Below are 12,265 nucleotides of genomic sequence, written 5' to 3'. Positions count from 1 at the left end.
TTAATTGCTTGCGAGTGTCTATCAAATCTTGCAGTAATTTCTGATGCTCGGGAATTTTGGATAAGGGCTCGACAAAGGGAGTATTAATCGGGATCCCCTTCACATGCTTGAAAAACTCTCTATGCTCTCTCTCCAGTGGACTAAGGGTAGCTTGGGAAGGAAAAGGCAAAGGCGGCTGATAAACCGAACCAATTACAGAATTTTTCTGTTCATGACGGGCCCACGTCGTGAATATATTAGGTTCACGTTGTGAATTCTGGAACTCAGCAGCTTCATGATATTCGAGCTTGGTCTTCTTCATCTTTGGGTCGGGCTGCTGTGGTTCTTCTTCCAATGCCTCCAGGAACTCAGAGATGGCTTCTTCTTCAGTGTCTATGGCCATTACATGAGATTGGGTCTTCATTTCAGTATTTTTCGGGGATAACTTCTCATGAACTAGAGTGGCTAGTTGACCAACTTGAACTTCAAGGTTATGGATGGAGGCTTGCTGATTCTTAATTATAGTTTGCTGTTCCATAATAGCAGAATCAGTGGCATCATGTCTCTTTTCCGAAGCTTCCATAAACTTCATCAACATAGTCTCTAGATCGGGTTTCTTCTCGGTTGGTGGCTGCTCCTTTTGTTAAAAGCCTCGACTTTTCTGCCTATACTTCTCTTCTTTTTGCTTCTTATACTCTTCATATGCCAGCCAATCCTTCTTCAGTTTCCTCCAATCGTCATCAAACTTATCCCCACTCGAGTAGCATACTTGAGCTTTTCTGTTCCCAAACACATCTGTCTTGTAGTCCTTGGTCAAGTGTGGACCACTACATCTCTCGCAACCCACTCTTACGGCATATATTGACTGGTCCATTTGTGTTATCCTTCGATCCAAATTATTTAGCATAGCCATCACAACTGATATTTCTTCAGTTTGGGCCCCTCCACCGCCTTTGATTCCATCTTGCCTAGGGTTGTGGTATTCGCGAGAGTGCTTCGCGAATTCTTCAATCAGCTCCTTGACTTCCCTTGGATTTTTCTTTGTCAAATGTCCTTGAGAATCAAGGAGTTGACTCGTCATAACGTTGACCCCATCATAGAAGATTGACATCTCTTGTTGCACATTCAGATCATGCTGAGGGCAATTTCTGAGAAAGCCCTTGTACCGCTCCCATGCTTCGTATAATGACTCCCCCGGCTGTTGCTCAAAGTTGGCTATTGCCTTCTTGAGTTTGGCTATCTTGGATGGTGGGCAAAACTGGTCCAGGAATTGCTCACGCATTTGAGCCCAAGTGGTAATTGTACCCGGTGGAAGTGACTTTAACCACTCCTTAGCAGCTCCTTTGAAAGTGATGGGAAGCATCCTAAGCAAGACTATGTTTCTGTTGACATTTGGGACATTGAAGTAATCCTCAATGTCGTTGACTTCATCTAGATGCTTAAAAGCATCCTCATGATCTTTCCCGAAAAATGGGATATCCTTCAGTGCAGTCAATATGTGCCCCTTCAACTCGAATGTGGCAGTGGCAGGTATTGCGGGTTGGACTAAACCGGGACCCATATCTTCTCGGATCCGCTTCTTGTAAGCTCCCATGGACATCTCTTCAATTGCTGCCATCTCGTTCCTTGGCTCGTTCTCGTGTTCGCTCGTGTGTTCTTAAAATTCCGGCTTGGTATCGTATTCGGACTCGGTTTGGACGGGTGTTTGATCCAAGTGCTCAAATTGCTCTTGTGCCTCGCGGATGAACTTAACTCTCCTGTCTTCTTTCCCAACTTCCTTGAAAAAGCTGACTTTAATTCTTGTAAGGGTGTCTTTTTCTTGTGAATTGCAGACTCGGGATCTTCAAGTGGTGGCACCAAGGGTGTGTTTGAGCCTCTGGTCATGAACACCTGCAACTTGCTAAACTAAAAAACGTAAAACTGGACTACAATAAGAAAATACTAAAAACTGAAATCTCAGCTGTCACGTCGTGAGTTTATTAAAACTCACGTCGTGAATTATGTGACAAAAACAGAAACAAAATTTTTGTTATATGCTAACCAACTAAGCTAAAATAACAAATAAATAACTAATTAACCTTTTGTAGATTTTATTCCACAAAAAGGGGGTCGATTAATCTAATGCAACTAAATAAACTAATAATCTAAGCCGTTCCCCGGCAACGGCGCCAAAAACTTGATGTGCACAAAAGTACCCACTAATTTTAATATTTATAACCTAACAAACTTAAACTAACTATGCACTTATAGGCAGTGTACCTAGTCAGATTACAGTATAGCTTAGGTAAGTCGGGTCTCGATCACAGGGAACGGTGTTACTAATTAATTTACTTACTATTAAATTAACCTAATTATTAACAAGTTGAAAAGTGTGACAACCCAAATTGTTCCGTTACATTTCCCCGTTACCGTTAACGAAATATTCCAGTTTATAAAAGTTCCGTTAATTAGAGGTCGTCAATTAAATAAACATTTCATTTGTTTATATTTAATATGCCGTTAAGTCGTGATAAAAGGGGATAAAAACACATAACACACATTTCCATTTTATTGGAAAAAGTTAGTTTTTATTATTACGACCACTAAATCGGGTGCGACCAAAAGCCCCGTATAACGGCAGTATTGGGTAGATTCCCACTGAGCTTCAACTCCCACCCATATATAAAGGGGAGTAAACCCCATTTGGAGACTTTTTACACACTCTCTTTATACTCTCTCTCTAGACTCGTTTTCGACCCGAATCCGCAACCAAACGCTTCCAAATCGTAAGTCCACTTACCCTAGCTTATTCTAAACATTATGATTCGTGTTTATAGCTTAGAAATCGGACTTGGAAGCTGTTAGAATGGAGTTTACAGCCTAAGCTCCTCCTTAGGCCGTAAACCCCTTAAATGAGGGCAAAAAGACCCCAAAATGTCCCTAAAGGCTTGGAAATAAATTGAGGATTTAGCCTAGGAGTGTTTGATCAATTAAAACAATCATTTTGAGGCATAAAAGGGAGTTTACGGCCCAGGCATATGCCAAGGCCGTAAACACCTCTTAAAGTGGTTAAAATGCCCCAAACATACTCCTAAAACACCCTTGGACTTAATACATAAATTAGGGGCTTATCCTTTTGGGCTTAGATCAATTAAACTCAATAAAATGAAGGGGTAAAGGGAGCTTACGGCCCAGACATGTGTCAAGGCCGTAAATACCCCTAAGCATGCCAAAAAGGTAGTTTTAAATCCCTAAATGGCCTCACACCTTATTATAAAATACTAGAAATGATATAAGGGCTTGAAACTTCACAAAACTCAAGGAATAAGAGTTGAAGGCCGTAAACTCCCTTAGGAGTTGTCCCTGGGCCGTAAACTCCATTAAGATGCCCTTAAAGACCTTAAACCCACTTATGTCTTTTGGATTTGGACTTAGAAAAATTCCACTAACAAGATAGAGCCTTAAAACACACTAGAACCCCTCACCATGAGTTTACGGCCGTAAACTCCTGGTGAGATGTCCCTGGGCCGTAAACATAGCTTTGGGAGTTTACTCTCGGATAGTAAACTCCATTCGTAAGCCATACACACCTTTAGATGCTAGCCGGGACACCCAAACACTTATCCAAAGTGTTTTCCGCTCCTTTGAGTGAGTATACGTGTTTAATTAGTATTAAATATACTAATTGTATGTGAACATATGTTATCATATGTTAAATAGGTCATTGAGTGTGTTTGAGTCCTTACGTGACACTGAACGCCCAAACGGCACCTTCGTCGGACCTACTTATACCAGGTGAGTTCATACCCCTAAATGAACCTTTTAAATGTTTTTACATGTTTTATAGGGGGGAATACAAGTTAAACATGCCAGTTATCATATCAATCACATGTGATTGATAACCCGCATGCACAAGATTTTACCACACTTTACACTGTTTTACCGAGTAGGACACTATAATGGTTTTCAATTGTTTCAAAACTCTTACTTATACTGTTTTATCTAAAATCATTTCAAACTAGTTTATAAAGGTTCCAAAGATTTCTAAAGGTTTTCACACTTATTTTACCAAAGAATACAAAATGCGATTTTCCTAAGTATAAAGGTTTTTCCAAGGTTTTCATGTATACTTTTACTTGTTAGTTACTGCCGCTTCGTTTTCATTTATTTTAAACTCCTACTCAATAACGCTTTCACTTCGTGATGCGTTTATACCTGTTATTGTCTCTATTTTGCTTATACTTGTAGTCGCTTATACTTGATAGACACTCTTACTTCACTTATCGTCGTTTCCACTTCGTGATACACTTATACTTGGTACACTTATACTTCACGATTCGAATATCCCACACTCTACGCTTATACTTCACGACTCGGATGTTCCACTGTACGCTTATACTTCACGACTCGGATATTCCACTGTACGCTTATACTTCACAAGTCGGTTATTCCACACTGTACACTTATACTTCACGATATGATTCCACTTGATACACACTCAAGCGTAGTTAGATGTATGTCTGTGCTTGTATAGATGCATATAAATAATGATTGAAGGACTTAGGAAGGCTTGTCCGCCCTATTTCCTTTTCTTCGTTGAGATGTGGTCTGGTGGGATCGGATGTCCATTCGAAGGTCGTTTGATTCATTAGTTATATATTATGTACACAAGCATAGACATATGGGTTTACTTCAGTCATTTCAGTTATGAGTCTCTACCTCTAGTTCATCACTTACATTAGAAACCCACTATTTGGAAGTCTCTACCCACTATTTGGGATGCATCTTCAGGACACGGCCTTCTCCGTCGTCTAGTTGGTAACCAGAGTCTCCTGTAGGGAGAGCGGACATTGTGTGTATAGATCTATACGGGATTGACACCCCCGCACCCTAACTGCTAGCTACAGTCCACGGCCTACCAAGCCAAGGGGTGACAAATGTCACATTTTATAGACGCTTGTAGGGCGTCTGGAACTCTAGTCAATATGGTTACGAGTATCCCGGGTTACCTTATAATTCATGGCATTAAGGTAACGGTATTTCGCCAGCAATTTACACTGTATGCTGGTAATTCATTTTCAGAGTCACACTGTTTTGACCTTGCAAGACGTATCTCTCATTTGATACTGTCTGGGGTCTGTATTCACTGTTTTGACCTTGCAAGACGTATCTTTCATTTGATACTGTCTGGGGTCTGTATTCACTGTTTTGACCTTGCAAGACGTATCTTTCATTTGATACTGTCTGGGGTCTGTATTCACTGTTTTTAGACCCTACCAGCTGTACCTTTCATTTGGTACCTTCTGGGGTCTGTGCCTCCATTTGTTAGACTGAACCATGCATGTCGTTCGTTCGATACTTTCCTGGAGTCTATGATTCCTTGCCTTAGTCAGCATTCCTCACTGCTGAGGCACATGTTATTCCCTGATGTTGTTTGCTTTCCTCAATAATCAAATTCAGTATTTTGGTAATGATAGCAATTTAGAGAAAATGACTTTTTACCACATAACACTGACCAGTCTTGGTAGAAGGCTGCTTTATTAAAGAAAATATAGGATTTTCTGGAAAGGACTCTAATACACAGTAAACACTTAAACAACTACTTTATAAAGTTATTTGAATAAATGTCACTATATACTTATGAACTCACCAGCATTTGTAAAAATGCTGATACTCGCTTTTCAAATAACATGTATTCTCAGGTCAGAAATTAGACAGGTACATCCCAGGAGCTGTTGATGAAGATGGCTTAGTACTACGCTGTATTTGTTCTATTACTTGTATTACTTTGATGTATTGTAATGTAACCATGTAAAACTATTACTATTAATGCAATGTCTTGTTGTACTTTGATTACTATAATGCATGTGTTGTGATACTTGACATGACGTCATCCACCCCAGAACGTTTCTGCCGTTCCGGTTTTGGGGTGTGACAGATTGGTATCAGAGTATTGTTTATAGTGAGCTAAGTATATCAATTCATAAAAGATATACATCCTATAAATACAAAGGGATAAAACACTCTGACCGAGAATTATACTTTAAAATATAACCATATTTTACCAAAGTATAAGAACATCCAGAATCTAAACACTCGAACAAAAGTATCACAAGAAGAACATGAATAAAAGTCTTCGGATGTTGAGCATTACCGTCAAACCTGGGCAGTTATGTAATCGTAAGCTGGAATAAATGTAACCTGATCAATTACATTTATTCGAGATGCGATGAATGTGTGCTTGGGAGTGATAGTGGTGTTGCAACAGGTCTGAAACTTACCAACTAGGAATGTTAGAGCCAAACACTAAGATAAAATACTATAGGAGTATTTTGGAACACTAAAAGATTCACACTAATCGTAGAATTCATATTCATAAGATAAGGAAACAAACACGAATTAAAATACCATAGGGGTATTTTAGGATCCATAACTAACCTTATGCGAAGAACTAAAAAGATCCTTATTGATATACCTACAACTACAGAGGGTATACTCCCAAGGTTATATATAATAAGGATCCCATAGGCTAAGAATGTGTGGTTTCGCTCTATTTCCTTTTCCTCGTTGGGATGTGGCTCTAGAGTAGTGTCACATATTCGAAGGCCTATCGGATCTAAGCTATATATGATTTGTATACCCTGTGTAATCGTAGCAGGACTCGATATGGATCTCCCAGTGAAATGTTAATAATCTCTTAGGATTCTTTAGACATTTCCATTCTCGCACGAACCCTGTAGAAAACCCTACCCTCTTCATTGCTTGACAGAAGAGTTGATTCCGACCCCGAAGAAGTTCATTGAGAAGATTTCCTGTTCGGAAATAAATGAACTGGGTTGAGACTATTAAATTCACCAAGTGCCTATATCTTTTTAGGAACATCGGTGAGAAACTCGCCTAAACTTCCGAGATTCCAGTCATCCATCATGAAGTGATGACACCCAGAGTCGAAATCAGAAGGAAGGTGGAGTAGAAATTAAATATGTCCATACGAGGAGAGAACCCTAGGTAACTACCCGAAGGAAACCAACGCCGATTCCAGTCAAAGCTACAAGGCAGACAGAGGGAGCCAGTACATGGAACCCGAGAAGAGTCTTACCCTCGTGTTTGTCACGATAATACACCCATAAAATAATACGGTTTAGTGAGTTAGTGGTTACACTACTCATGCTATGTGTTAGGTAAAATCGTCGTTTCCCGTTGCCAATTACACGATTAGAGCGGATCCCCGCACCTCTATTGAAAGTATCTAGCCACAAGCCTTCATGAGCCTCTCTTTTTGCATTTTCGTTCCGAACTGTTCTCAAATCTCTCCAGGCTGGAGAGTGAAACCTTTCCCAGTATAAAGGTAACTTAGTAGGAACGACTCGCATCTTATGGCCTTTTTTCCGATACTCATACACCCACTTCGATTACCAGGACTACATCATAGGGATGTAGGTCGACACTCAGACGACCAGTACCCAAGGCACGGGAAAAATTTATGCCTAATACGTTCAGGACAGAATTGTCCAGGGTTAACCATCGTCTCTCATTACCTTGTATTCCTTTCCGTGTAGGAAAACCATGCCACCGAAGAAGTGTAACCAATCCACAAGCAAGAAACCTGCTCTCTTATTCGATGAAGCTACGTTCCAAGCTGCAGTCTCAACAACCGTAGCAGCTGTCATGGCTCACCTGAATGCTAACACCGCCAATGTTAGCAAGGGCCCTGTCGGGATTTCCGATCCTAGCGATAGACAGCAGCAACCAACACTTCCACACCTAGTCACCCAAGAACCTCCACCGAACCCATTAAAGAGAAAACGCAAGATTGAGGAGGGAAGTACCTCGGCTCAAGGACCTTCCGAAGGGCAACGAGCTGAGACGGCCAATGCTCCTGTAAATCCTTCCCTCCCGACTCCAAGAAGACCGTACCTAGGAGACCTTCCCCAATGCAGCAAGTGCAGCTACCATCATCATGGTGCCTGCCGGGAACTCTATTGTGCTAGGTGCAACATGAAGGGACATACTGCTCGCGTATGCAGAACTCCAGTGGAGCGTATTGCATCAATCACCAATGTGATGACCAATCCAGTTTGCCACCTATGTGGTGAAGTGGGACACTTCAAGAAGGACTGCCCAACCGAAGGAAAGACAAAGACACAGGAGGAGCCTAACTCTACTGCTTAGGGAGAAGCATCAAGGAACCTAGTAGATGTTGGTACGTCTCTCGATATCGGATACCTAAACTGAAAACAATAAAAGATTAATTCAAAATGTAAATTATTCCCCATTAAGGCGAAAGTCGCAGCACTGTTATAAAATTTAAAATTCGTTAGGTAAAACTATAATGGCTAAACATATACATTACGGCCATGTATAGTTAAGATGGAAAGACCTAGAGTGAGTGAAGGCCGCCTCATTTCATGTTCCTCGTTTGGTTGTGGATATAGGGCGGAGTTGCTCAGTCAACAGTCCTCCCCACCTTAAATATACATGACTAGTATATGTTAGGCGGTTATAGAAATGCCTCGTGAGAATCCATTCATGAAAAGACACTCTACTTAGAAACACTTAGAACTCTCTATAGTTCCGCGTCGACTCTATCGGTCCAAGTATCCGCGGTAGTGATACATAGGACGAAACCTGAGACGCCTAGAACTTGTGTGCCTGTTCGACACATGACTCTATCGATCTTCATTTTATATCATGTCTGAGTGTGCCAACTTCGACGACTCTATTAATCATGGTTTGACTTCGTGCAACCATGTGTACATCCTTAGTGCTGTGTAAAAAGAACTTTCTCCGTAGCCATGTCGGCAAATAAAGGTTCTCCCGAACCTAAGCCTAACACAAATAATCAAACCTAATGCAATCCGCCAATCGTCCCTCTTATCTCAAACTTTCCGAAGTACCCAAGAGAGGGTACCCCACGCCGTTGACCAACCCCCCCCCCCTTAGACAGATGGAAACCGAAGCGAAAGACACTATGAGATACTCCAGAAGACGATAATCATCCGAAGCATACTCCGTAGATTCCCCCGGGAGACCCTTCGCACCTCGCACATCAGGATCGTGAACCCAGAGGACGGAACTCATGAGACTGACCACTATAACTAGGTATATGCGTAAAGGTGGCATATAGTTGAGATAAAAAAGATTTAAGGTGTGTGTTTCCTCCCTATTCCCTGTTCCTCGTTGGTTTGTGGGTTTAGGGTGGAGTCGCACATCTGAACATCCTGCCGACCTCAATTGTATACTGCCTGCATACACCCGGTATTTGTGGTTAGACTAAGCATGAGCTCTACCACGAACCTCTTAGAAAAACCCTTCACCCTATTCCATAAAATAGGAGCCGGAGTCAAGAGAATCACCGCGGGTTGAGCTATTAAAGTTCCGAGCAATGAGACTCTATACTCACTAGATTTGACTTAGACCGAGGAAACTCAGAACCTTTGGAAGAGTAGTTACAGTAGATGTTCGCACTACTCAGGAACTTAGTCCATCCCATTATAGACAAGTAGTGCCTATCATCCTCCACCCTCTTGCATGGAGGAAATTGTCGTCGCCCTGTAGATGATAAAATACATTCTCCAAAGTGAACACTAGGATACCGAGAACCACAGGATAACCTCCGTAGCCAACAATCCTTGATCAAAGTGCGAAAGTAGAGAGAGAAAGTTATGAGGAGGTGGGAAAAAGCTTAAATGAAGGCCACTCATCCTTTATATAAGGCTTGAGTTTGTGGCCAAATGGAAATCCACCCAATACCGTCGTTAAACGGAGTTTATGGTCGTACCCGATTAAATAGTCGTAACTTGACTTAGTTGTAACTAAAAATCTTCCAAATGAATATTAAGGGTGTTTTCACGTGTTTCTAATGTGTTGGGACACTCATGATGTCAAAATAAAAGTCCCAATTTAATTAACTTAATCCAAAAGTTAATGGAAAATGTTAATAAAAACTAGTTTATTAACGGAAAAAGAGGTTACAATGACAAGATAAATTTCAGGTTGTCACATCATCCCCCCGTTAGAAGGAATTTCGTCCCGAAATTTTAAATTAAGATACAAATCATGGAATTGGAAAGAGATGGGGATATTTCTATTTCATCGTGTCTTCACGTTCCCAAGTGAATTCGGCTCCCCGCTTTGCATCCCAACGAACCTTCACTATCGGGATGAGGCTTTGTTTCGTACTGGTGATCTCTCGATCCATGATTTCGATTGGTTCTTCCACAAAGTTCAGATTTTCGTTGATCTCGATCTCATCAAGAGGGATCACGAGGGTTTCATCGAATAGGCATTTTTTAAGATTTGAGACGTGGAATATAGGATGGATGTTGCCAAGTTCTTGAGGTAGTCGAAGTTTGTAGGCTACGGGACCGATCCTAGCAAGGATCTCGAAAGGTCCTATGTACCTTGGATTCAGTTTACCGCGCTTGCCAAAGCGTATCAAGCCTTTCCAGGGTGAGACCTTCAACAGGACACGATCTCCAACCTGAAATTCCAAGGGTTTCCGTCGTTTATCGGTGTAACTTTTCTGTCTATCTCGTGAAGCTTTCAGTCGTTCTCGGATTTGGATGATCTTCTCGGTGGTTTCGCGGATGATTTCAAGACCAGTGAGAGCATTGTCAGGGACTCGACTTTTGGCTAGCTGTGTGTCCCTTACCTCGGCCCAACACAGAGGGATCTGCACTTGCGACCGTAGAGGGCTTCGAATGGGGCAGCCTTGATACTGGTGTGGTAGCTGTTGTTATACGAGAACTTGATCAAGGGTAAATGGGTGTCCCACGACTTTCCAAAATCAATGACACATGCTCTCAACATGTCTTCCAGGGTTTGGATTGTTCTCTCACTCTGTCCATCGGTTTGAGGATGATAAGCTGTACTCATGTCCAGCTTAGTTGCAAGAGCTTTCTGAAAGGACTGCCAAAATCTTGAAGTAAACCTGCTATCTCGATCGGAGATAATGGAGACAGGTACACCGTGCAGTCGGGCTGTCTCTTGAATATAGATTCGTGTGAGTCTTTCCATCTTGAATGTTTCTTTAATCGGAAGTAAGTGAGCGGATTTTGTCAAACGATCAACAATTACCCAAATGGTATCGTACCCACTCGGAGATCTGGGTAACTTGGTGATGAAATCCATGGTAATCATCTCCCATTTCCACTCAGGTATCTCGGGTTGCTGGAGCAGACCCGAGGGTTTCTGGTATTCAATCTTTACTTTGGCGCAAGTCAGACACTTGCCCACGAAGGTAGTGATTTCGGCTTTCATGTTTGGCAACAAGTATAGCTTCTTGAGATCTAAGTACATCTTGTCCGAACCTGGGTGCACCAAATACCTAGTCTTGTGAGCTTCGTTCATGACAACCTCCCTGAAACCTCCGAACATTGGGGTCCAGATTCGATTCATGAAACAATAGACTCCGTCACCTCTGATCTCAAGATTCTTATCCATTTCTCTCAGAGCTTCGTTTAACATGTTCTCTGGTTTTAGGGCTTCTAATTGAGCTTCTTGGATTTGTACGGATAAGTGGGAATGGATGGTCATTGTCAGTGTCTTCACTTTGTGGCTTGAACTCTCCTTTCGGCTAAGGGCATCTGCCACCACATTGGCCTTGTTGGGATGGTAGCAAATTTCACACTCATAATCACTGAGCAACTCTACCCATCACCGTTGTCTCATGTTTAAGTCTTTCTGATCGAAGATATGTTGCAGGCTTTTATGGTCAGTGAAGATCGTGCACTTGGTTCCATAGAGATAATGTCTCCAAATCTTCAGTGCGAAGACTACTACTCCTAACTCCAGGTCGTGAGTTATGTAGTTGACTTCGTGTGCTTTCAGTTGTCTCGAGGCATAAGCAATAACTTTTCCTCTCTACATAAGCACACAGCCTAAGCCCTGATTGGACGCATCACAATAAACAACGAAATCCTCGTTTCCTTCGGGCAGGGACATGATAGGTGCGCTGCAAAAGGCTCGCTTCAATGTTTGGAATGCGGTGTCCTGCTTATCACTCCAACAAAAGGGTACACCTTTCTGTGTCAGAGTGGTTAGGGGTTTGGCGATTCTGGAAAAATTCTGAATGAATCTACGATAGTAGCCGGCGAGACCCAAGAATTGACGGATTTCTGTGGGTGTCTTCGGTGCCGACCAACTCTCTATCCCCTTGATTTTGGACGGGTCCACATGTATACCCTCCTCGCTTACCACGTGACCAAGGAAAGTTACTTTCCAAATCCAAAATTCACACTTGGATAATTTCGTGTATAGCTTCTCCATCCTTAGGGTTTCCAACACTAACCTCAAGTGTTGTTTG

At 41.9% G+C, this 12,265-nt stretch overlaps 1 non-coding gene across 1 annotated transcript; it reads left to right on the top strand.

Annotated features, from left to right (window-relative positions):
- Window positions 1-1,106: 1,106 nt before the first annotated feature.
- Window positions 1,107-1,213, top strand: LOC145071890 (small nucleolar RNA R71). The gene has a single exon (XR_013690851.1). It is a non-coding gene; the product is annotated as a small nucleolar RNA R71 (small nucleolar RNA).
- The last annotated feature ends 11,052 nt before the right edge of the window (window positions 1,214-12,265 follow it).

Source organism: Lactuca serriola, chromosome 8, assembly GCF_051521515.1.
Source record: "Lactuca serriola cultivar US96UC23 chromosome 8, Lser_US96UC23_V15, whole genome shotgun sequence".
Lineage (NCBI taxonomy): Eukaryota > Viridiplantae > Streptophyta > Magnoliopsida > Asterales > Asteraceae > Lactuca > Lactuca serriola.
Note: the sequence above shows the minus strand (reverse complement) of the source record. Positions and strands in the feature narration are given on the sequence as shown.